The following is a 25,009-nucleotide window of genomic DNA, read 5'->3' on the forward strand; positions in this document are numbered from 1 at the left end:
CCCTTCCATTTCCTTCCACTCCCATACCCTTCTCATCCTTCCTTTGCTTCACCCCTCCCTTTCCTTCACCCCTCCCTTCCCCCTTCTCTTCTCCCCTTCCCTTTTCTTTCCTTTCCTTTCCTTCCACTCTACCCCCTCTTCCTCTCCACATTCCCTCACTCTTCTGTTTCTCCTTCGCCTTCCTTCCCTTCACTTCACTTCCCTTCCCCTTTTCCCATCTCCCCCCTCTCTGTCCTCTTATTCCTTTCCCTTCTACACAACCATCCTCTTCTCTTTCCCCCTCCCTATACCCTCCACTTCCCCTCACCACTCCCTTCCCTTTACTCCCCTTCCTGCTTTGCCGTCCCCTTCCCGTTTCTTCCCACCCCCTCCCCCTCTACCTCTTCCTCCCCCTTCCCTTCCCTTCTCTTCCCTACCCTGCCCTTCCCTTTCCTTCTCTTTCTTTCACACTACCTTTCCCATCGTTCCCTCCCCTCCGCTTTCCTCCCGTACCCCTTCCTATCTTTCCCTACCCAACCCTTCCCTACCCTACCCCTCCCTTTCCCTCCCCCTCATCTTCCCTTCCCGTCTCCCTCCCTCGTCCCCTCACCCATTCTTTTCCTTTCCCTTACCTTACCTTTCCCTTCCCTTTACTTCTCTTCCCTTACTTTCTTCCTCACTGTTCCTTCCCTTTCCCTTCCTAATCCATCACCCTTCCCTTCCTTTCAATCCCCTTCCTGCTTTGCATTTCCTGTCCTTTCCTGTCTCTTTCTCCTCCCTCCCCCTCTCTCTCCCCCTTTCCTTCCCTTCTCGTCCCACCCCTTCCCCTTTCCGTACCCTCCAGCTTTCCCTCACTGTTCCCTATCCCTTCATCTTCCCTCCACTGTTCCCTTCCATTCCCTCCCCTTTCCTATCCACAATCCTCCTTGTCACTTCTCTTCCTTTCTCTACCCTCCCCTCCCCTCCCTTTCCCTTCCCTCTTCCCTTCCCATCCATCACCTTTGCCTTCTCATCCCTTTCATTCCATTCCCTTCCCCTCCCCTCCCTTCCCTTCCATTCTAACCTTCCCTTCCAATCCCTCCCTTACTCTGTCCCTCCCTTTCCACTCACACCTTCCCCCACCATCACTGTTCCCCTCACCCTTCCTTGCACCCTTTCCCTCACCCCTCCCTTCCCTTTCATACCCTACCTCTCCCATTCTTTCCTTCCCATTCCCCTTTCTTCCCCTCTCCCCTTACCGTTTCCCCTCTCTGTCCCCTCGGTCCTTATTCCCTTCCCTTTTACTCTCCCTTTCCTTTCCACTTTACCCTCACTCTTTCCTTCTCCTTCCCCTTCCTTTCCTTTCCTTCTCTTCCCCTTTTTCCTCTCTAGCCCCCTGTCCATCCTACTTCCCTTCCCTCCCCTTCCCTTGCCTTCCCTTTTTCCCTCTTGTTCTCCCTTTTCCCTTCCATTCCCCTCCCCCTTGCTTCCCATTGCTTCTGTTGCCCTTTTTTCCCCATTTGCCCTTTCCATCCTCCCTGTCTTCCTCCCCTTCCATTTACCCCACTGTTCCATTCCCTCCTCTCCCCTCTCTGCCCCTCTCCCTCCCTCTTTCCATAACCCTCCCTCTCCCTATAACCCTCCATTTTCCCTTTCCCATCCCCTCTTTCCCTTCTGACCAATACCCTTTCCCCTCCCTTACCTGTTTGATCCCTCTCTCTTTTGCTTCCCCTCACCCATCCCCTCACCCTTACCCTCTCTATTAATTTATCTTTCCCTACTCCCTTTCTTCCCTTTCCTTCCATTTCCCCCCCCCTCCCTCCCTCCCTCTCTATCTGTCCTTCTACCCTATCCCTCTTTCCATTCTCCCTTCCCTTCCACTCTTTCCCTTCCCTTGTTTTCCCTTTCCTTCTCTCTCTCTTTCCGTTCCCTTCCTCTACCCAACCCATCGCCTTACCACCCCTCCCCTAGCCTCTTCCCTTCCGTTACCATCCCTTCTCTTCTGATCCAGTCCCTTCCCTTTTCCTTCTCTTCCCCTCAACCTCCCCCTCTCCTTCCCCTAAATTTTCCCCTCATTCATCCCCTTCCCCTCACCCTTCCCTTCCTCTACCCTAATTGCTTTCAACCTCCTCTTTTCCCATCTCTTCCATTGCCTTCCCTTCTCACCCTCACTCTTCCCTTCCTGCCCCTCCCCTCTCCTTCCCCCCAACCTTCCCCTATCTCCCTTTCACCCATCCATCACCTCTCCTGTCCCCTCGCGATTCCCCTTCCACTCACCCTTGCCCTCACATCACCGTTCCCCTAACCCTTCCTCTCGCCCTTTCCCTAACACCTCCCCTTCCCCAACCATACCCTACCTCTCCCCTTCGCTTCTGCTTCCCCACACCCTTCCCTTCCCCTCTCCATCCTTCCCTCCACTTCTCCCTTTCCCCTCACCCTTTCTGCCCCCCCTTTTTCCCTTCCCCTTCCTTCCCTTCCCTTCTGTCCTTTTACCTTCCCATCCACCTGCCCATCCTTCTTCCCTTCCTTTCTCCTTATTTTCTTTTCCTTCCCTTCCCATGTTCCCCTCTCCATCCTCCCTGTCTCCCTCCCCTTTCACCTACCCCACCCTTCCCTTCTCTCCCTTTACCCTCGCTCCTTTCCCTCCCACTCTCCCTCCCCTTTCCCTCCTCCTCTCCAAAACCCTCCCTCTCCCCTTCCCTTCCCCATTCCCCACTCTAACCCATCCCCTTTTCCTTCCATACAATATCCCTTCCCCTCGTTTACCCCTTTATTCCCCTGTCCCTTTCGCTTCCCCTCACCCTCACCCTTCCCCTTTCCATTCATATCTCTTCCCTATCCCCTTCCTTCCGCTTTTCCCATTCCCTCTCTCTCTCTGTCCTTCTCCCCTCTTCCTCTCTTTCCACTCCCCCTTCCCTTACACTCTTTCCCTTCCCTTGCTTTCCCTTTCCCTCTTCCTTGCCTTTCCTTTTCCTTCTCTCTTCCCTTTCCCTTCCCTTCCCTTTTCCCTTCTCTGCTGTTCCATTCTCTTCCCTTTTCCTTCTCTTCCCCTTTCCCTCTTCCTCCCCCTCCCTCTCCTCACCCTCACTGTCCTTCCCACCCCTTCTCCTCCCCTCTCCTTTCTCTGAACCTTGCACTCTCTCATCCTCTTCCCTTCACCATTTCCCTTCCCTTCCGCTACCCAAATTGCCTCCCCTACTCCTCTTCCCTTCTCTTTCATTGCCTTCTCTTCTCACCCACACTCTTACCTTCCTTTTAACCTTCCCTCACTCATCCCCTTCCCTTCCCCCTCCCCTACCCTTCACTTCCCCTCCCCTCTCTTACCTTCCCTTCCATTGCCATCCCTTTCCTTCCTTCCCTTTCCTTGCATTCTCATCCCTTCCCTTTCCCTCATCAATACTTTCCTTTCCATTCTCTATCTCTTGCCCTTCTGCTCTGCCTTCCCTTCTCTCTCCCTCAGGTTCCACTCACCCTTCCCCTCACCCCACCATTTTCTCTCCCCTTCTCCCTCACTATATCCTTCCCCTCCCTTCCCCATCACTCACCCTTCCCTTCCCGTTCCCCTCACCCTTGCCTGCTGTTCCTCTACCCCTCTCCCTCCCCCGCTCTGTTTTTCCCTTTGCCACTCCCTCTCCTTCTAATCATGCTTCCCCTCACCCTTCCTTTCTCTCCCTCCCCCTCTCCCTTCACCTTCCCCTCTCCCTTCTGTTTCCTTCCCTTCCTGTTCCTGTCCATTTCCTCTCCCCTTCCACTCATTTTTCCCCTTCCCCTCACCTTCCCTTTCCTTCCCCTCCGCTCCTTTTCCACTCACCCATACTCTCACCACTTCCCCTCCCTTCCACTCACACTTCCCCTCACATCACCGTTACCTCACCCTTCCTCTCACCCTTCCCCTAACCACTCCCACACTCTTCCCTTCCCCTTACCCTCCTTCTTTCCTTCCCTTCTCCCACCACTTTCCCCTCACCCTTTCCCTTTCACCATGCCCTTCCTTCCATCCCCTTCTTCTCTTTTCACTCTCCATCCCTGTCCATCCTTCTCTTCCCTTCCCTCTCCTTCACCCTTTCCCTTCCCTTTTCCCTTCCTCATTTCCCCTCCCCTGTCCTCCCCCTCCAATCCCCATCCGCCCCATAACCCCTCCTCCTCCTCTTCTATTACCCTTTCCTATTCTTCACCCTTTCCCACTCCTCCTTTCCCTTCTGTACCACCCCCTTCCCTTCTCCTTCCTTCCTTCCCCTCTCCCATTCCCTTTCCCATCTCTCACCCTTCTTAACCTTCTCCTCCCCATACCCTCAACCTTCCCCTCTCCTTCACCCTCCCTTCGGGGAGAGGGTGAGGGAGAGAATGGGATGTGAGGGGATGGGGATGGGAATAGAAGGGAAGGGAGGGGAGGGTGAGAGGAGGGTGAGGGGATGGAGAGATGGGGAAGGTCAATGGGAAAGGAAAGGAGAAGGGGGTGTGAGGGAGAGGGGCATGGGAAGGTGGAGGGAGAAGGGAAGAGAAGGGAAAGTGGAGGAATAGGGAGAGAATGTGAGGGGATAGGAAAGGGAATGGGGTGGGAAAGAGGATAGGGAAGAGGGAGAGGGGAGGAGAAGAAGAGGGTGAGGAGAAGGGGAGGGTGAGGGGATGGGTGAACGAAAGGGTAGAGAGGGGGAGGGAAAGTGGACAGGAGAAGGGATAGGAAAAGGAAAGGGTGAAGAATGAGGAAAATAGAAGAAAAGGGAAGCAAAGGGAAAGGAAAGTGAAGAGGAGGAGGTGGGTGAGTGGGAGGGAAGCCAAGGGAACAAGATGGAAGAGAAAGGAAAGGAAAAGAAAATAAAAAGGAGGGGAAGGGAAGAGGGAAAGGAGAGAGGGAAAGGGAAGAGGGAAAGGAGAGAGTGAAAGGGGAGACGGAAAGGGTGAGGGAGAGAAGGGAAGGGGAAGGGTGAGGGGATGGGAAAGGGAAGGGAAAGGGAAAGGAGAGGGGAAAGGGGTGAGGGAAGGGGATGGAAAGATAAGCAAATGGAAGCGAAGAGAAGGAGGTGGGTGAGTGGGCGGGAAGCCAAGCGAACAAGAGGGAAGGGAAAGGAAGGGAAGAGGGAAAGGAGAGAGGGAAAGGAGAAAGAGGGTGAGGGTTAGGGAGAGAGGGTGAGGGGATGGGGAAGGGAATAGAAGGGAAGGAAAGAGAGGGGAGGCAAGGTAAAAGGTATGGAGCAGAAAAGGGAAAGGTCAATGGGAAGGGAAGGGAGAAGGGACGGGGAGGGAAAGGGAAAGGGGCAGTAGAAGGAGCTGGGGAAGGTGGAGGGACAAGGGAAGAGAAGGGAAAGTAAGGGAAGGGGAGAGAAGAGAAATGAGAGAGGGGAGGGGATGAGAGAAGGGAAAAGTCAGTGGGAAGGGAAAGGAAAAAGGGTGGGTGAAGGAAAGGGGCAGGTGGAGGGGCTTGGGAAGGTGGAGCAAAAAGGGAAGAGAAAGGAAAGGGGAGGAAGTGGGAGAGGGAAGTAATGTGAGGGGATGGCAATGGGGAAGGGATAAGTGATAGGGGAGGGGAAGGAAAGGAAATGAAATGAAAGGGAAGGGGTGAGGGAAGGGAAGGGGAAGGAATGGGGAGGGAAAGGTAAGCAAAGGGAAGGAAACCAAAGAGGATGAGGTGGGTGAGGGGAGGGAAGCCAAGGGAACAAGAGGGAAGGGAAAGAGGGGGAAGAGGGAGAGGGGGATGGGACAGGGGGAGGGATAAGGAATAGGGGAAAGGAAAGGAAAGGAAAGGAAAGGGGGAGGGAGGGATGGGGAGTGAAAGGTAAGCAAAGGGAAGGAAAGTGAGGAGGAGGTGGTGGGTGAGTAGAAGGGACGTCAAGGGAACAAGAGGGAAGGGAAGAGAAGGGAAATGTAGAGGGAAAGGAGAGGGGGTAAGGGTAGAGGGAAAGGAGAAAGAGGGTGATGGAGAGATGGGAAGAGTGAGGGGATGGGGAAGGGAATAGAAAAGAAGAGAAGGGAGAGCGAAGGGAGGGGAGGGAGGGGAGTGGAGAGGAGAAGGGAAAAGTCAATGGGAAGGGAAATGAGAAGGGACTGGTGAGGGAAAGGGGCATGGGAAGTTGGAGGCCGAATGGATAAGAAGGGAAAGGGGAGGAAGAGGGGATAGGAAAGGGAATGGGGTGGGGAAGAGAAGTGAATGGGAAGATAGAGGTAGAAGGAAGATAGGGAGAGGGGAAGAGAGGGAGGGTGAGGGAGAGGGAGAGGATAAGGGGAGGGTGAGGGGATGGGGAAGGGAAAGGGTAGAGAAGGGGAAGGGAGGAGGGAGAAGGGATATGGAAAGGAAAGGGTGAAGGATGGGAGAAAGGGAAGAAAAGGGAAGTGAAGAGGAGGTTGCTGTGTGTGAGGGAAGACAAGGGAACAAAGGGGAACGGAAAGGAAGGGGGAAGGAGAGGAGGGGAAGGGATGAGGGGTTAGGGGAGATGGAAAGGGGAAAGGGAAGAGGGAAAGTGGAAAAAGAGGGGGAGGGAGAGGAGAGGGGCAGGGAAGGGAAGGGGAAGGGAGGGGATAAGTGGGAGAGCAGGAAAGGAAAAGAAAGGAAAGGGGAAGATAAGGGAAGGGATGAGAAGGGAGAGCGAGGGAAGAGATGGGAAAGAAAGGGAGGGGAAGATTTAAGGGAAGAGAAGGAAAGGTTTAGGAGAAGGGAAAGGGAAAGGGGCATGGGAAGGTGAAGGGAGAAGGAAAGGGAAAGGAAAGGGGAGGAAGGGAAAGGGAAAGGGAGGAAGAAGGAGAGGGAGAGAAGGTGAAGGGGTGGGAAAGGGAAAGGGAATGGGGATGGGGTGGGGTGGATAAGAGAAGGAAGATGAAGAGGGAGATAAGATGAGGGTGAAGGGCAGAGGAAGGGAAAGGGTACAATAGTGAAGGGGGAGGGAAAGTGGGAGGGTATAAAAGGGGTGGAAGGAAAGGGGTGGGGATGGGGAGGCAAAGATAAGCAAAGGTAATGGAAGGGAAGCGAAGATGAGGTGGGTGAGTGGGAAGGAAGCTGAGGAAAGGGAAGAGGAAAAGGGGAGTAGGAAAGGAGAAAGAGGGCGAGGGAATGGTGAAGGGAACAGAAGGGAAGGGAAGGGAGAGGGGGAGAGGCAATGGAGAGAAGGGAAAGGTCAATGGGAAGGGAAAGGAGAAGAAACAGGTGAGGGGAAGAGGCAGGTAAAGGGGCATGGGAAGGTGGAGGGTGAAGGGAAGGGGACGAAGATAGAGAGAATGTCAAGGGATAGGAAAGGGGATGGGGCGGGCTGGGGGAAGAGAAGAGGGGTGAATAGGGAAGGGAGAGGTAAAATGAAGAGAAGGAGAGAGGGGAAGGGTGAGGAATGGAATGGGAGGGGAAGGGAAAGGGTATAGATAAGGGAAGGGAAAGGGAAAAAGAAAGGAAAGGGTGAAGGATGGGTGAAGGGAAGTAAAGGGCAAGGGAAGTGAAGAGGAGGGGGTTGGTGAGTAGGAGGGTAGCCAAGGGAACACAAGGGAAGGGAAAGGGAGGGGAAAGGTGATGAGGGGAAGGGATTGGAGGGGAAGGGAAGGGGAGAGGGGAAGGGGAGAGTGAAAGGATAGAGGAAAAGAGGGTGAGGGAGAGGAGAAGGGGAGGGTGAGGGAAAGGGAAAGGGTAGAGAAGGGGAATGGAGAAGGGATAGGGAAAGGAAAAGGGATAGGGAAAGGAAAGGGTAAGGATGGGAGAAATGGAAGCAAAGGAAAGGGGAAGGGAAGAGAAAGTTGCTGTGTGGGAGGCAAGCCAATGGAACAAGAGGTAAGGAAAGGAAGGGGAAGGAGATGAGGGGGTCGGGATGAGGGGGGAGGGGAGATGGAAAGGGGAGGGGAAAAGGGAAGAGAGAAAGTGGAAAAAGAGGGGGAGAGAGGAGAAGGGTAGGGAAGGGGAAGGGAGGGGTGAGTGGGAGAGAAGGAAAGGAAAGGAAAAGAACAGAAAGGGGAAGACAAGGGAAGGGATGAGAAGGGAGAGGGAAGGAAGGGATGGGAAAGGAAGGGGAGGTTTAAGGGAAGAGAAGGGAAGGTTTAGGAGAAGGGGAAGGGCATGGGAAGTTGAAGGGAGAAGGAAAGGGAAAGGAAAGGGGAGGAGGGGAAAGGGAAAGGGAGGAAGGAGAGGGAGAGAAGGTGAAGGAATGGGAAAGGGATTGGGGATGGGGTGGGGAAGAGAAGAGAAGAGAAGAAACCAGAGATGAAGAGGGAGAGATGAAAATGAGGGTGAAGGGCCGGGGAAGAGAACGGGTGGAAAAGTGAAGGGGGAGGGAAAGCGGAAGGGAGAAGGGATAGGGATAGGGAAGGGAATGAAAGGGTGGAAGGAAAGGGGTGGGGAATTGGGAGGGAAAGGGAAGCAAAGGGAATGGAACGGAAGTGAAGAGGAGGTGGGTGAGTGAGAGGGAAGTCAAGGAAACAAGAGGAAAGGGAAGAGGGAAAGGGGAGTGGGAAAGGAGAAAGAGAGTGAGGGGGAGGAGAGGGGGAGGGAATGCTGAAGGGAACAGAAGGGAAGGGAGAGGGGAGGGATGGGAGAGGGGAGGGAGAGAAGGGAAAGGTCAATGGGAAGGGAAAGGAGAATAGACTGGTGAGGGGAAAGGGGCAGGGGAAGGGGAATGGGAAGGTGGAGGACGAAGGGAAGAGAAGGGAAAGTGGAGGAAGGTGGAGAGAATGTGAAGGGATAGGAAAGGGGATGGGGCGGGTGTGGAAGAGAAGAGGGGTGGATAGGGAAGGGAGAGGTAGATGGAAGAGAGGGAAGGAGCAGGATAAGGTTGAGGGATGGGTGGGGGTGGGGAAGGGGAAGGGGAAGAGAAAGGGCATAGATGAAGGAAAGGAAAGGGAGAAGGGAGAAGGAAAGGAAAGGAAAGGGTGAAGGATGGGGAAAGGAAGGAAAGGGGAAGACAAGTGAAGAGGAGGAGGTTGGTGAGTGGGAGGGTAGCCATGGGAACAAGAGAGAAGTGAAAAGAAGGGGAAAGGTGAGGAGGGGGAGGGAAGGGATGGGAGGGGGAGAGGGAAAGGGGAGACGGAAAGGGAAAGGGAAGAGAGAAAGAGGAAAAAGAGGGTGAGGGAGAAGACAGGGGAGGGAAAGGAGAAAGAGGGTGAGGGGGAGGAGAGGGGGAGGGAATGCTGAAGGGAACAGAAGGGAAGGTAGAGGGGAGGGATGGGAGAGGGGAGGGAGAGAAGGGAAAGGTCAATGGGAAGGGAAAGGAGAATAGACTGGTGAGGGGAAAGGGGCAGGGGAAGGGGCATGGGAAGGTGGAGGACAAAGGGAAGAGAAGGGAAAGGGGAGGAAGGTGGAGAGAATGTGAAGGGATAGGAAAGGGGATGGGGCGGGTGTGGAAGAGAAGAGGGGTGGATAGGGAAGGGAGAGGTAGATGGAAGAGAGGGAAGGAGAAGGATAAGGTTGAGGGATGGGTGGGGGTGGGGAAGGGGAAGAGAAAGGGTATAGATAAAGGAAGAGAAAGGGAGAAGGGAGAAGGAAAGGAAAGGAAAGGGTGAAGGATGGGGAAAGGAAGGAAAGGGGAAGAGAAGTGAAGAGGAGGAGGTTGGTGAGAGGGAGGGTAGCCAAGGGAACAAGAGAGAAGTGAAAAGAAGGGGAAAGGTGAGGAGGGGGAGGGAAGGGATGGGAGGGGGAGAGGGAAAGGGGAGACGGAAAGGGAAAGGGAAAGGGAAGAGAGAAAGAGGAAAAAGAGGGTGAGGGAGAAGACAGGGGAGGGGAAGGGAAGGATAGGGGAAGCGAGGGGAGGGGAAGAAGAAGGTGAGTCGGTGAGAAGGGAAGGGAAAGAACGGAGAGGGGAAGATAATGGAAGGGAGGAGAAGGGAAAGGGAGTGAAGGGAAAGAAAAGGATGGGAAAGGAAGGTTTAGGGGAAGATAAGGGAAGGGAAGGTTTAGGAGAAGAGAGGGGGAAGGAGCATGGGATGGTGGAGGGAGAACGAAGGGGAAGGGAAAGGAAAGGGGAGAAAGGGAAAGGGTGAGGAAGAAGGAAAGGGAGAGGGAGAGGGAGAGAAGGTAAGGGGATGGGAAAGGGAATGGGGTGGTGTGGGAAGAGAAGTTGATGGGGAAGGGAAGAAAGGGGAGAGGAAGAGGGAGAGAAGGGTAGGGTGAAGGGCTGGAAAATGGAAATGGTGGAGAAGTGAAGGGGAGGGAAAGGGGAAGGGAGAAAGGATAGGGGAAGGGAAGAGAAGGAAAGGGGTGAGGGATGGGGAGGGAAAGATAAGCAACGGGAAGGGAAGCAAAGAGGAGGAGGTGGGTGAGTGGGAGTGAAGTCAAGGGAACAAGTGGGAAGGGAAGACGCAAAGGAGAGAGGGAAAGGGGCGAGGGAAAGGAGAAAGAGGGTGTGGGTGAGGGTGAGGGTTTGAGGATGGGAAAGGGAATAGAAGGGAAGGAAAGGGAAGGGAGAGTGGAGGAAGAGGGAATGTAGAGGAGGAAAGGTCAATGGGAAGGGAAAGGAGAAGGGACGGGTGAGGGAAAAGGGGCATGGGAAGGTGGAGGGAGAAGGAAAGAGAAGGGAAAGGGGAGGAAGAGGGAGAGAATGTGAGGGGATAGGAAATGGAATGGGTGGCTGGGGAAGAGAAGAGGATAGGGAAGGGAAGGTAGAGAAAGAAGAGGGGAGAAGGTGGAAGTGCATGAGAGGAGAAGGGGAGGGAGTGAATATGAAGAGATGGGAAAGGTAATGGGGTGGGTAGAGAAGAGAAGAGGATAGGGAAGGGAGTGGTGGGAGAGGGGAGAAGGTGAGAGCGAGGGAGAGAAGGGGGAGGGGAGGGGAAAAGGCATGGGAAGGTGGAGGGAGAAGGGAAAAGACGAGAAAGGGAGGAAAGGGGAGGCTATGGGAAAAGGAATGGGGTGGCGAAAAGAAATGGATAGGGAAGGCAGGGGCAGGAGAGAGGAGAAAGTGGGTAGGGAGAAGTGGAGGGTGAGGGCATAGTGAAGGGAAAGGTTAGAGAAAGGGGGGAAAGGGGAAATGAGTAGGGATGGGGAAAGGAAGGGTGAAGGATGGGGAAAGGGAAGCAAAGGGAAGCAAAAGGAAAGGTAAGTGAAGAGGAGGAGGTGGGTGAGTGGGAGGGAAGCCAAAGGAACAAGAAATAAGTTAAAGGAAGGGGGAAGGAGAGGAGGGGTCAGGAAGGGAAGGGAAGAGGGAAAAGGGAGAGGGAAAGGAGAAAGAGGAAAGGGGTAGGGAGAGAAGAGAGGGTGAGGGGATGGGGAACGGAATAGATGGGAAGGGGAAGGGGAGGGTAGAGAGGGGATGGAGAGGAGAATGGAAGGTCAATGGGAAGGGAAAGAAAAGATGGGTGTGGGGCAGGGGAAGGGGAATGGGAAGGTAGAGGGAGAAGGGAAGAGAAGGGAAAGCGGTGGAAGAGGTGAGAGAATGTGAGGGAGGATGGGAAAGGAAATGGGGTGGGGAAGTGAAGAGAAGTGGATAGGGAAGGAAGAGGGAGAGGGGAGGAGTGGGGGAGGGGATGGGGAAAGTAAGGGGAGAGGGAAAAGGAAAGGGGAGAGGGGAAGTGAAAAGAGGGTGAGGGCGAGGAGAAGGGAAGGGTGACTGAGAGAAGGGGAGGGTGAGGGGATGGGGATGGGTAGGGAAAGAGGAGGAAAAAGGGAATGGGAAGGGGAAGGGAGAAGGGATTGGGGAAGGTGAGGGATGGGGAGGTAAAGGGAAGGGAAGCGAAGAGGAGGATATGGTGAGTGGGAGGAAAGCCAATGGATCAAGAGGGACGGAAGGGTATGAGAGGAGGGGAAAGGGAAGGGAAGGAAATGAAGGGAAAGAAAGGGAAGGGGAGAGGGAAAGGGAAAAGTGAGGGAGGAAAGGGGAGGCCAGAGGACGGTAAGGGTAAGGGAAGAGGAAGGGCAGGGTGAGGGAAGGGAAGGGAAGGGTGAGGGAAGGGAAGGTAAGAGAGGAGAGGAGGAGGGTGAGTGGAAGGGAAGTGGGAGGGGAACAAAAGGAAAGAGAAAGAAAAGGGAGATAGGGGGAAGTAAATGAAGGGCAAGAGGAGAGGGAATGGAAGGGAAGTAAGCGGAGGGGAGAGGAGAGGGAAAGTGGAGGCTGCAGGGATGGTGAAGGGAACCGGATGGGGAATGCAAGGGAAGGGTGAGGAAGAAGGGGGGGAGGGAAGGGAAGGAGAGAGAATGGAAGGGAAGGAACAGGAAAGCGAAGCGATGGGAAGGGGAGGGAGAGGGGGAATAGAAGGGGATGGAAGGAAAGGGAAAAGGGTGGAATTGAAAGGAAAAGGAAAGGCACAGATGAAAGAAAGGGGTAAAAGAAGGGGAAAGGATAGAAGAGGTGTGAAATAATGTAATGGAAGAAAAGGGGAGAAGGGGAGAGGAGGGATAGGAACATAAGAGAAGGAAAACCCGGAAAAGAATGGAAAGCAAGATGGAACGCAGGGGAAGGGAATGGAATTGATCTGAAGGAAAGGGAATTGGAGTTTCAAGCCAGTTTCAAGTCAGTTTTCAGTTTAGTTTCAAGTTTGGTTTTCAGTTCACTTTTCATTTGGTTTATTTACTCACCTTGCCCCCTTAAACCTACCCCTTCCATTTCTTTTTGGAGCCTGATAGGCCCGCTGCAGCTTCGGACTCTCACTGGCCTCAGCTCCAGCCGCCCGCAATGATCCGCCCCGTCCGGTGTCCATGAGGGCAGTGCTGCAGCTACCTGGTTACCAGCCTTTTATACCAAGGACACGTCACAATGGAGACTTGTCAACGAGTCATCATACATCATCAGTTCTCGGGCGATGCCATATGTTTCCGTTTAAAAAGGGGGTAGGAAAGACACTGGTTTAATGAAATATCCTGAAAACAAACAGCTAGCTGTTTAATCACAAAAAACGAATCCTCGATGAATCTAAAAGACGATCCCATCTTACTCGACGTTCTCCCCCATCAGCGGCATCTCCTTGTCTCTCTGCTGCAGCGGAGCCCCCCCCCCCCCTTTCTGCGCGTACTCTGGACCTCGTGACATCACTTTGGAGGGCCTGTTATGTCATTAGTGTTCCATTCACGGGGTTCCGCTAATGATGCTGCTGGGAAGGCGTAGACTTTTTATGTTTATTTAAAATAAGGGTCTTTCTCAGTCTTCGTTTAAAACAAATGAAATTCTCTACATTAGGCGCATTGGGGTGCACTAGGCTGTTATCAGTGGTTAATTTGTAAAAAAAAAAAAAAAGTGCCAGGGCTCTTGTTTCCCCCGTTAGTGCCGCCTAAAACAGAATCAACTACTAACAATGAAAGTGGGTGCAGGATGTGGCATAATGGCCAGATCTCCGACTTCGCAGCTGGGTAACCATGTTCGAATCTCAGCTCAACATCCTGTGATTCTGTGCAGATCACTTAATGTACCCATGTTTACCTTAAATGAATATGGCATTAACTGGTGCTCATGAAAAGCACAGGTGCTGAGCACAGAAAACCACCGGATCAAATTAAGCACAGGGGCTAATAGGCCTTTAGCCCCTTATGCTGCCCTGGACTGTTGCTGGGCTGGGGCTGCAGGGCTGGAGGCCCACCTCATCCTAAGTGTTCCGCTCTCTTCTCCTCATAACATTGCTGTTTCGCACAAAGATTAGGAGCGACTGTTAAAGATGGCCGCAGATTGGGACATTTAATGAATAGGCCCCGTAATGAGCTGACTGACTCTGGGTGGGATCAAGGTGGAAAATTGTACCCAGGAGATGGCACAGAGAAAATATGAAGCTGGGTGAGCGAAGTAAGCAAAAGAGAGTAATGTGAACAAAAGAAAGACAAATTGGAAGAGAGAGTTGGGCGCTAATGGAAGGACAACCCTGAGAGAATGGGAAGTGGTGGATACAGTGAAAGAAGCACAAAAATTGGTGAAACACAAAACAGGATGGTGCCAAGAGACGGGTGAGGTGAACACAGTGAGGGAGCGCTGTAGAGGGAGTTCCGTGATACAGGCATAGGGAGGGAGGGGCAATAAGGGACGCAGTCAAGAGGGTACTGAGGGAGAGGTGGACTAATGGACACAGACAGGGACATAGATAAAGCGAACAAGCAGAAAAATGAAATGCAGAGAACATGTCACAGAGAGAATAAAATCTGGAAAGATGGAAGCAGACGGATAGATATAATTTGAGCTACATGGGCGGCTTAAGACATGAGAAAGGGGAAATGGAAGCAGACAGAGAAGGAAAAGAACTAGAGGAACATAAAGATGGAGACTGGGCGAGACAGACACAGCCAGATGGAGAAACAAATGTGGGAGATGTGCACAGAGGGGCGGGGCAGAGGCAGAAGACACAGAGCACAGGTGAGTGGACCTGAGAATCTGATAAATGGAGAGAACCTGTGGAAGCCAGGCCTCAACAGAGAGTATACATGGGTGGAGGCTGGGGAGTCAGAGAAAGGGAGACCTCGGTGGAGAGTCAAGGGGATGGGTGGAGGCTGGGGAGGCTGATGAATGGATACCACGGTGGAGAGTCAGGAATAGGTGGAGGCTGGGATCAGATGAATGGAGACCTCGGCGGAGAGTCAGGAATGGGTGGAGGCTGGGGAGTCAGATGAAAGGAGACCTTGGTGAAGAGTCAGGAATGGGTGGAGGCTGGGGAGGCTGATGAAAGGAGACCTCAGCGGAGAGTCAGGAATGGGTGGAGGCTGGGGAGTCAGATGAAAGGAGACCTTGGTGAACAGTCAGGAATGGGTGGAGGCTGGGGAGACAGATGAAAGGAGACCTCAGCGGAGAGTCAGGAATAGGTGGAGGCTATGGTCAGATGAATGGAGACCTCGTGGAGAGTCAGGAATGGGTGGAGGCTGGGGAGACAGATGAAAGGAGACCTCAGCGGAGAGTCGGGAACGGGAGGAGACTGGGGAGTCAGATGAAGAGAGACCTTGGTGGAGAGTCAGGAATGGGTGGAGGCTGGGGAGACAGATGAAAGGAGACCTCAGCGGAGAGTCAGGAATAGGTGGAGGCTATGGTCAGATGAATGGAGACCTTGTGGAGAGTCAGGAATGGGTGGAGGCTGGGTGGTGAGATAAAGGGAGACCTCAGCGGAGAGTCAGGAATGGGTGGAGGTTGTGGAGTCAGATGAAGGGAGACTCTGGTGGACAGCCGGAAATGGGTGGAGGCTGGGGAGGTAGATAAAGGAAGACCTCTGCGGAGAGTCAAGGGGGTGGATAGAGCCTGGGGACTCAGATGAACAGAGACCTCGGCAGAGAGTCTGGGATGGGTGGAGGCTGGGTAGTCAGATGTAGCCAGATCATGGCTGAGAGTCAAGGGGGGTAGAGGCTGGGGAGTCAGAAGGAGTTGTGCGTTTAGGCAGGTGGACAGCCCTGGCAGACATTATTGGTGAGAGTGGGTGGTCAAGGCACATTGGGACTCATGGGACCACCAGAGGCTGTAGTGTCAAGCAAAGGACGAGTTGCTGCAGTGAAGATGTGGTCACGGGGAGAGGGTGGGGCTGAGGCATAGCTTTGGGGGAGATGAGAGAGGCAGTAAAGTCAGATGTGCTCAGTTTGGTGAGTGTGAACAGTAACAGAGGCTGTGGTGCAGGGGGAGAACTGGCTGCATGTGCCCCAGTGCTGGCTGTTATATTTGGGTCTGCGGTACCTGAAGGAGGAGCGCGGTGGAGGAACCAGGCTCAAGCCCCCCACACACACATACTAACACATACAGTGGGTGGACTCAGTAATGCAAGAGGTTTCCCATTGTGTGTGTTGCATGGCAGAAGGCTGGTTTTCTGAACCCTTTTCCTGCCAACCCCTATCTGCTCCCCACATAGCTATCTACCCTTCTGGTAATGCCCCAGCTTCTCGGTATGGGGTGCATTCCCCTGCCTGCACAGCCCTGGTCGTGTCTATGCATCAGGAAACAAACAGGCGAGTGGTTAGGTAGGTGGCTTGCCAGAGACTGTGCCTTTGTACTATGTTTGCCTGTTGATGTGCACCTGCCTGTCTGTTACTGGTGTTTGCTCAATGAAATTGCCTAAGCCTGTGTATATGTGTGCATGCCTGTTACACACACACTTCACCAATGTGGCAAATATGCGCTTTATTGTGGCATTACATTACGGTGAGTTCATTACTGTTGGATTGTGTTTGAAAGAAAATGGAGTGGTTGCGATTTTAAGGACACCCTAATATCTGACTGTATCTAATGATTTCACAGATGAAAGGCATCATGTCCAAAGGGTTCGTAATAGCCAGATTGTTTACCTTAGCAACTATTATGGTTTTGCTTTGCGTATTCTAGGCTATTCAAATGGTCATTGGAACCCTGCCTTTGTATCTTGAAAACTTGCCAAAGGCCTCTCATAAGAAAGATTATCCTTTTGAATGCTGTTCTGTCACTAGGGTCCTGAGCAGTGCTTAATTTGTGACGGTGTTTGCCAATGCTTGACACAGGCAGTTATTTCTAAACACCGACTCTATGGTATTACACTATACGATGACGCTGTGTGTATAATTTTCAGCAGAATTAATCAGTAAAGCATTTATTTAAAGATGATACTTGTAGGGATGCATGGCCTGGCCGAGGACGCAAAATGGCATTCGTCACCTGAGCTGCCGAGCCAGGGCTCCTAAATGTGCCAGTGACAGCATCGTAGCCGACTCCATGGGGGTGGTGGGCGACACCGGTGGAGACCTGTGAGGCAGGTGGGCGGGTGGCAGCAGTGTGAATGACCGTGATCGTTTGAATGCGTTTGCTGCCACCCTGGATCCAAGATGGCCACCTGCATCGGAGCGTTGGTCCTCGCTGTGCTTGTCTAACGCTAAGCGCTCATCCCCAGCCGGCCCTTCTAAATCAAGGCCAGGGCTTTGGGCCCTTCCATTGCAGGGTATATCCGTCCCACAGCTCCCTCACGCTGCATCTGCCAGGACCGCTGGAGGGATAGGGAGCCTTGCGTCCCCTTCGAAAGACCGCAAGAACATTAAGAACTTGTTTTCAAGCGACTGGTGCACTCCCTTAACCTGCTGTGCATGATAGATGTTAAGCGCTCCTCCCCAGCAGGACTTCTAAATCGAGGTAAGGGCTTTGGGGCCTTCCTGCCGTCCATTGCTGGGAATATCCGGCTCACGGCACCCTCCCGCTATATCTGCCCGGACCGCTGGAGGGATAACGAGCCTCGCATCCGCTTGGGAAGCCCACAAGAAGATTAAGGCTTGTTTAAAAGTGATTTGGTGCACTTCTTCTACCTGCTGTGCTTGTACAATAGTAAACACCATCAGTGAAACCGTCGAAGGAGAGGGGGGCTTCGTCTATGGCATCCTCATGCCACAAGACTTCAAGGTCCTCTAGAAAGGACATGTTAACCAATGCGAAAACCCCCAAGAGCACCAGCAGTCCTAAGGAGGAGTCCTCGGAGGATGCTGACCCTCCCCCCAGACTTATCTCTCCCTGTGAAAAAGAGAGCTATCCAGTCCTTCCTGCTGGAAATGAAGTAAGGCATTGCAGCTATGAACGTGAACTTTACTAAAGCTCTCACCAAACTGGAACCCTCTGTGAAGAGAGTCGAGACTTGCCTGGATCTGGTGGAGGCAACAGTGGCGAAATAAGACCAAACGCAGGATGGACTAGCTCGAGACACAACAATGCATTCTGGGGACATTCTAGAAGATCATGAGAACTGCTCCTGCCGCAACAATATCCAGATTAGTGGAGTGAGCACCACTTGTTCCAATGCCAAACTGGAAAGCTATAGAGAGGCACTGTTCCGCCATATCCTCCAGGACTGTGGTAAATAAAATAAATATTACCGGACTGAATTTCATGCGGAATCTTAAATTAAAGTAAATAGCTCAAAATAACGAGAGGCAGAATCCGTGGTATAAGAGGTTTTCTAATGGGCTTTATTCCATTCAAAATGGCCGACTCGAGTCGCGGCCCTCAGGTTCCGTCACCACGAAGGTTCAGGAAGTGAAGTACAATAATTCATTAACAGACATGTATTTTTATAATAAGTTCATTACAATGAAACGAATGTAGAAGGCGTGACATTTGATAAGAAAAGTGACGTGACAGTGACATAATCGAAACTAGGCGTAATAAGGAATAAAAGAAACATGATTGGTTAGAATTATCAGACATAGGTGGATCTATAAGATAATACTTGGCATAGATGCGCGCGCGGCAGCATGACGTGTAATTGACGTGCAACTAGGGGGTGAAGGGGACTTGACATTTAGCTCTACATGTGGAGACGAGAAGTCTGGGGTCAAGTCAACCTAATCCCAAATCATATCTAACATCCTATGTTTAAAGAACTATGTTATCCACAAGGAAGAACTCTTGGACAGAATCTACTCTATACTGACTGTGTGCGTGTACAAGCGTCTAAGTGTCTATATGAGATGCGAGGGGCAGAAAACTTTCCATGGCAACAGGGCTATGAATCACTTGCAGGAGGACGGAAAGGCTGAGTCCTCTGCTTGTGAGCTAAAGGATATGTTTACCTAAATCACTGGACAGGAATGCATCGGCTGGAGAGCAAAATAGATAATTCGAAGGTGAAATACAACTTCTTGGCAGACAGGCGAAAACTGGCCGAGGCAGGCACCGTTAGCTGCACAGGGAGTAGGACAAAGTTCATGGATACAGATGCGAGCTCAAACTGAAGCTGTCAGAGACAGAGAGCAGGGAAAGGCTTTGAGGACAGAATCGGGCCTACTTGCCTGAACTGTAAAAATGAAGTAACTTAGCCATATAAAGTCGGTGGCCTTTCATACTTAGGAATCGAATATCCAGCCCATTGATGGCGGATCTGACAGAGAACATGTTGACGGTAGACACACATATGTTTGCGTCTTAGAAACTGGAACTGGAGGGAACATACATGTACTTGTAACATGCATATAGAACCGTTGGGGTCCAAGATAGGGGACATAACTGATCAGGAAAATCCACATTTCCACATTCCCTCCTTGTCCCCTTCTTGCCCTTCACGAGACATCAATCTTCATCATTCCATTGATTTGCTCATGGAGCATCATTTCTTCTTCTTTCTTCTTCCGGGATCTTGAACGAAAACCTTGATGTGGAATACACGATGTGGCACACATACCACAAATCGCTGGTCCACATTGCAGGCATAGACAACAACTGAAGAGCATAAGAAGGCCAATACCTAGGAAGGATAGAACTCTCCATCCCCAGGCTGATATCACACTCCAAAACCACCCGGACCACGTCCAAGTGCCTGGATTCTCGTGTATCTGGCTTACAATCTTATGAAGGCGTGTTATAGCTTTATATACAGATGGCGAATTTTCTGGTATGAATATACAGCAGCTGGATCCGATGACCCTACAAGCTCCGCCCCTATCGGCCAGGATGACGTCAAGGACAAGACGATTCTGGAGAACAACAATTCTCATCACTGATTGTTCCTCTGTCAGATTGCCTAGGGCGGCTATAGTCTCGTTTACTACAGCTTCAAGAGTCTTGGTGAGTCTGCGTATCAGCTTACTATTTGATATTGTACCTATATAGGGAAAGATACCTTTATTGAAATCTACATACTTGTCCCATGCTGTCTCAGTATAATCGACAACTGGGAGATCTCTCCGCTCTCTATTGTGTACTAAATGAACATTTCGATAATAATCAGGAGGAGCTAGGAAAACAGGTGGCAGAAGGAATGCTATGTAACAGGTACCATCCCAATCTAGAGGCAGACGCATATATGCCGTCTGACCACATATGAAGTAAGAATGGCGAGAAGCTCTAAATGAAGATTTACCTCGATCACTATATTCTACTGTAGTAACGCATTGGCTATGGCCCATATGTATGGAACCAACTTTTCTTACACATAATTCACCCTTAACTGGAAATACTGACATAGTGGGCAGAATTAGTTCAACTTCGGATTTGACATTCAAAATCATAAGATTAGGCGTAAAATTACCTAATTTATACACTTCATTTTCTAAATCAGTTCCTGTTCTACTGAGGTGACCCTCCTTATTAGGGTGACAGACTTTGAATAAAACTAGATTCAGATTTCCCCATATCCAATGTTGTTGATAAACTGCTGTGTCTGGGTCTATGGAATTTAATAAACTAAACCATGCTCCACAGGAGCCATTGTGTGTGAACGGATGTGGAAAGAAAGGCAGAACTCCTTTGTTATTCTGATAGGGAGGAAGTCGGCCACACACCCAACAATTGGTCGCATTACTAGTCTGATGGGAATGATGTAACATACTAATGAATGTGTTATTGCGCAGCGCAAGTCTATAAGATAATTCATGTGGCGGTAGGTCACTAAAAGAATGTTCATCAGTTATATTGAAAACACGTTTAGAAACAGGATAATACATATGCAACAATATACTTGCAGTAACTATTAAAAAACTCAAGGAAGACAAAATTAATAAAGTCACAATACAGTGGTTACGCAGTAATTTACAATAAGCATGTCGTTTCATTATGATTCTGGACTCTACGTGATTCAGACCTAAGGGGTACATGTCGGGACAGATTCAACCGCTTCACCTTGGAGAGGACTTAAACAATCAAATCGTCCGACAGTTTAGATCTGGACCTGAGTTTCTGTTTATAGCACTGAGAGTCATTCTGTTCAACAAAAGGAAGTTTTGAATCAGTCTGTGAGGGAGTGCAGGGCACAGTGTCTATATCTGAAGGTAGTCCATGAAATTTTTTTGACGTGACTGGAATGAATCCACCCTTTTCGTCCCTCGATCTTCACGGCTGTTCTTGTGGTCAACAGGACCAACTTGGGTGCTTTCCACCTGGGCTCCAATTGACTTTTCCTGTCGAAGTTTCTCACAAAGACAAGATTACCCGGAACAACGTCATGGGGTTTCGCCTCAGTGTTGTCGGGAAAGGCTGCAGCTACCTGTGAACGAGAAGATTGTAGTGCAGACATCAAGGAAGCCAGGTAATCTGTCAACATGTTACAGTCAACATCAGTTATTTTACGTGGTATAGGCGTCCCCCACATATTCGGTGGTCTACCAAAGATCACCTCATACGGGGATAGCCCTGTTCTAGAGTGTGCTACCATTCTCATGTAAAAGAGTGCAACTGGTAATGCTACTATCCAGTCGACACCTTTCTCTCTACATATTTTGGACAGTCTGATTTTCAGTGTCTGGTTATGTCTTTCTACGAGACCTGCTGCCTCGGGATGTCGGACGCAGTGGAATTTCCACTGATATCCCAACAAAAGTGAGACATGTTTCATTAATTCGGATGAGAAAGGCTGACCGTTATCTGAATATACAACACGTGGTAAACCGTACCGTGGGAAGAATTCTCGAACTAGCTGCTTGGCAGTAGTCGGGGCAGTGTAATCTGATACGGGATACGCCTCTGTCCAACGGGAGAGAGCGCAGACAACTACGAGGACATATTTGAATCCTCGACAACGTTCCATCTGAATATAATCCATCTGGAGGACTTCAAAAGGATGGTCAGGAGGCTGAAATCCACCCTGCTCTACGGGAACACTCTTTCCTGGATTAAACTGACAACATATCATACAGGTACGAACTTTTTGTTTAGCTGCTGCTCGTAAATGTTTGTTGAACCAAATGTGCTGAATACTGTCTAGCATAGCCTTCTCTCCTAAATGTGCTGGACTGTGAACTGTAGCTATAATGGCTTGAACCATGGAATCAGGGAGAAACCATACAGATTTCTCCTTCGTCATCCATCCTTGATCTGTCTGGATCCCTCCTAGTTCAGTCCACTTCTTTATTTCTTCTGCTGTGGCATGTGTCTGTATGTCAATTACGTCAAGTGCGGGATCCTTAATTGCCATACACTGTGTTGGGGTCTGAACTATTGGCTTTGTCATGTCTAATGTGCGATTCTGAGCAGTCTGTTTAGCTGTTCTGTCAGCTAAATCATTGCCTTGAGAAATGGTATCAGTAACCTTCGTGTGTGCTTTACATTTCATAATCGATATAGCAGTGGGTAGATGTATTGCGTCTAACAAGGCATGAATGAGGGGTCCGTGCTGAATGTGGGCACCATGGGACGTTAGATAACCTCTCTCTCGCCACAGCACACCGAAGTCGTGTACAACTCCGAATGCATAACGTGAGTCAGTGTATATATTAACTTTCTTATTTGTGGCTTGAATACAGGCTTGCGTTAGAGCTATAAGTTCTGCTGCTTGGGCTGACAGAGTATCTATACAATGTGTCTCAATAACTTCAGTGTCTGTTGTGACTGCATACGCGGCCACTAAATCTCCTGTACTTGCTCTCATGCATGATCCGTCTACATACAACGTCAGGTCTGGATCTAACAATGGAACGTCTGTCAAGTCTTGTCTAGGTTTCGTCTTTATTTCAATGATTTCAACACAATCATGAGCTAGTGGGTCTGTTCCAATTACAGGTAATAGTGTAGCAGGATTCAATGTATTACACCGTCGGATCTCTATGTGTGGTTGAAACAATGTCAGTTCATAACCGGTAAGTCTTGCTATGGTCAAGTGTTGTGTTTGTGTTCGGTTCACAAGAACCTCTACTGCATGTGGTACTTGTACTGTCAATGGGTGTCCTAATACTATGGCATCGCTTTGTCTGATTGCTAAAGCTGTCGCTGCCACTGATTTCAGGCATGCAGGCAAAGCCTGAGCTACGGGATCTAATGTACTGGAAAAATAAGCACATGGCTTGCGTGATCCTGCTTGATCCTGAGTGAGTACTGACAAGGCAGTACCTTCGCGTTCTGTAACAAAGAGTGTAAAAGGTTTGCTATAACATGGTGTTGCTAAAACAGGTGCTTGACATAAAGCTTCCTTTAGGCTTTCAAAAGCTTGTGTATGTTCCTGAGTCCAAGGGAGAACAGTCGATGTGGCTGCCTCCTGTGTGGTTAACTGAATGAGTGGTTTTGCTAGAAATGCGTACTGAGGGATCCACTGCCTACAATATGAAGTGAGGCCTATAAAAGCCCGCACCTCCTTTTGTGTCTGGGGTATTGACATATTAGCAATTAACTGGATGCGATCTGGTGTAAGCTGCCTTCCCTCCTTGGACAGCGAGTGACCAAGATAAATAACTCGCTGAACACAGAATTGCAGCTTAGAAGGGGACACCTTGTGCCCCTTGTCGGCTAGGAAATGTAAAACTGTCAGAGAAGCTTTTTCACATTCTGGCTCGCTTCTCGCGGTGATCAGCAGATCATCGACATATTGAAGCAGTGCAGTATTGACTGGCATGTGGATACTGTCAAGTTCTCGTTTCAATGCTTGGCTGTAGATGCTGGGGCTTTCTGTAAATCCTTGGGGAGCGCGTGAGAATTTAAAGCTGCGCCCATTTAAACTGAATCCGAACAAGTATTGGCTTTCCGGATCTATTGGGACGCTGAAAAAGGCATTCTTGAGATCAATTACAGTAAAGAATGTTGCTTCGGAATCAATTGCTGTCAACAATGATGATATATCAGGGACCACGGGGAATTGTGGTACAATACACTTGTTTAGTTCACGCAAATCAATAACCAATCGGTACACTGGTGGAGCAGTAGGATCAGTTCGTTTAAGAATCGGAATTATCGGTGAATTACATACATTGGAGTCTGTTTCTACAACTACTCCCTGGGCAATTAGCTCATCAATGATTTTCAACAAAGCCACTACAGCATCATGCGGTAACTTGTATTGTCGCATTCGTGGTAGTACCACTCCTGCTTTCAATGTAACTCGATAGGGTGTAATGTTCATGCAACCAACATCCGTAGGGCCTTGTGCCCATAGATGTACTGGTAAAGTCTGTAGTCGGGGATCCATGTCTCTAGACACATAGTGACCTTTAAAATCACGCAAAAACAACCTTACTCCTTCCGGAGAACAACATATTATGGCTCCTAGTGCTTTCAGAGTTTTAATTCCTAACAAATTTTCTGGGCATGATTTAGTAAGCAATAAATCTGTAGTTCGTGTCAAAGGTCCTATCGTAAGTGGTAGAGGCTGTGATACTTCATTAACAATAGGTTTTCCTGAAAAACCAAGGGAAACATTTTGAGAGCCTGAGAGGGGTGCCCCTGGAACTTCACTACGTTTTATGGTTGTTCGACTTGCCCCTGTATCGAGTAAGAATTTTCTATCTTGACCTAATAATTCACTATGTACATAAGGTCCTTCTTGATCTACCGGAATCTCGATAAGCGGTAAGTCAACTTCCCTCTCTAGGCTGGTTCATGCGTAACGCTGATACTCAGGGTATTCATACTGTGCAGTCTGATACATTTGTTGTGTTGTGGTTTGTGTGGCAGTAGCAGGCAACGGTGGTGCAGCTGGCACAAACTGTATGGGTTGCTGTGAGGCTGGCATAGACTGTTGCTGAACTGGCACGGACTGTCCATGCTGCATAGCTCCTTTTTCATTCTGATCTTGTCTAACTAATCGTGGTCTCTCTTTTGCAATACCTGTAGCTATATTTCGTTTCAGGACTTGACAATCATGTACATAATGGCCTAGTTGTTTACAGTAATTGCAGGTTCCTTTTACAGGAACTGCAGAATCACCAGAATGTGTCACACCCTTTTTGTGACCATCTGCTGGTACTGTCTGAGAAACTAGCATTTTCATTTTTGTATCCTTCATGCGTCTATGCTCGTGTTCTTGTTCATCCCTAATTCTATTGTGATGATACTGTAACATTTGTAGCATTTGCGACGGAGTGTTACTTTGCCAGGTACTCTCGAATTTCAATATTCTATTCTTCACTGGAGGCAATGCATTTTCCACTAATTTTGTCACAAATAAATGTGGATATGAATCACTACTTGCTTTTATACCACTATTTATACCAAAACATTTTTCAAATCGAGCATAATAATCGCTTGTGTCTTCATCTTGCTTTTGTTTACAGGCTGTGATTGCACCCCAATCTTCCTTTTTTGTAGTTAATAAACGTGGCAGTACCTGTACTAGTAAACCTGGTAATAGTTTAACTTTATCCCCGAGCCCTGAACCTGCAGCTCGGCCTCTTTCTTCCTCTGCTAATGCTGTCCAGTCTATCTTTTGGTCTCCCACTTCCCACTCTTTTTCTTTCAGTTTTTCATATATGCCAGCAGGCAAAAGCACTTTTAATATCGTCATAATATCAGGAAAGGTGTACTCTCCCATCAGTAACATGTCTTTAATTTCTCGGTGG

The sequence above is a fragment of the Triturus cristatus genome, chromosome 11 (genome assembly GCF_964204655.1).
Source record: "Triturus cristatus chromosome 11, aTriCri1.1, whole genome shotgun sequence".
In the NCBI taxonomy this organism is placed as follows: Eukaryota; Metazoa; Chordata; class Amphibia; order Caudata; family Salamandridae; genus Triturus; species Triturus cristatus.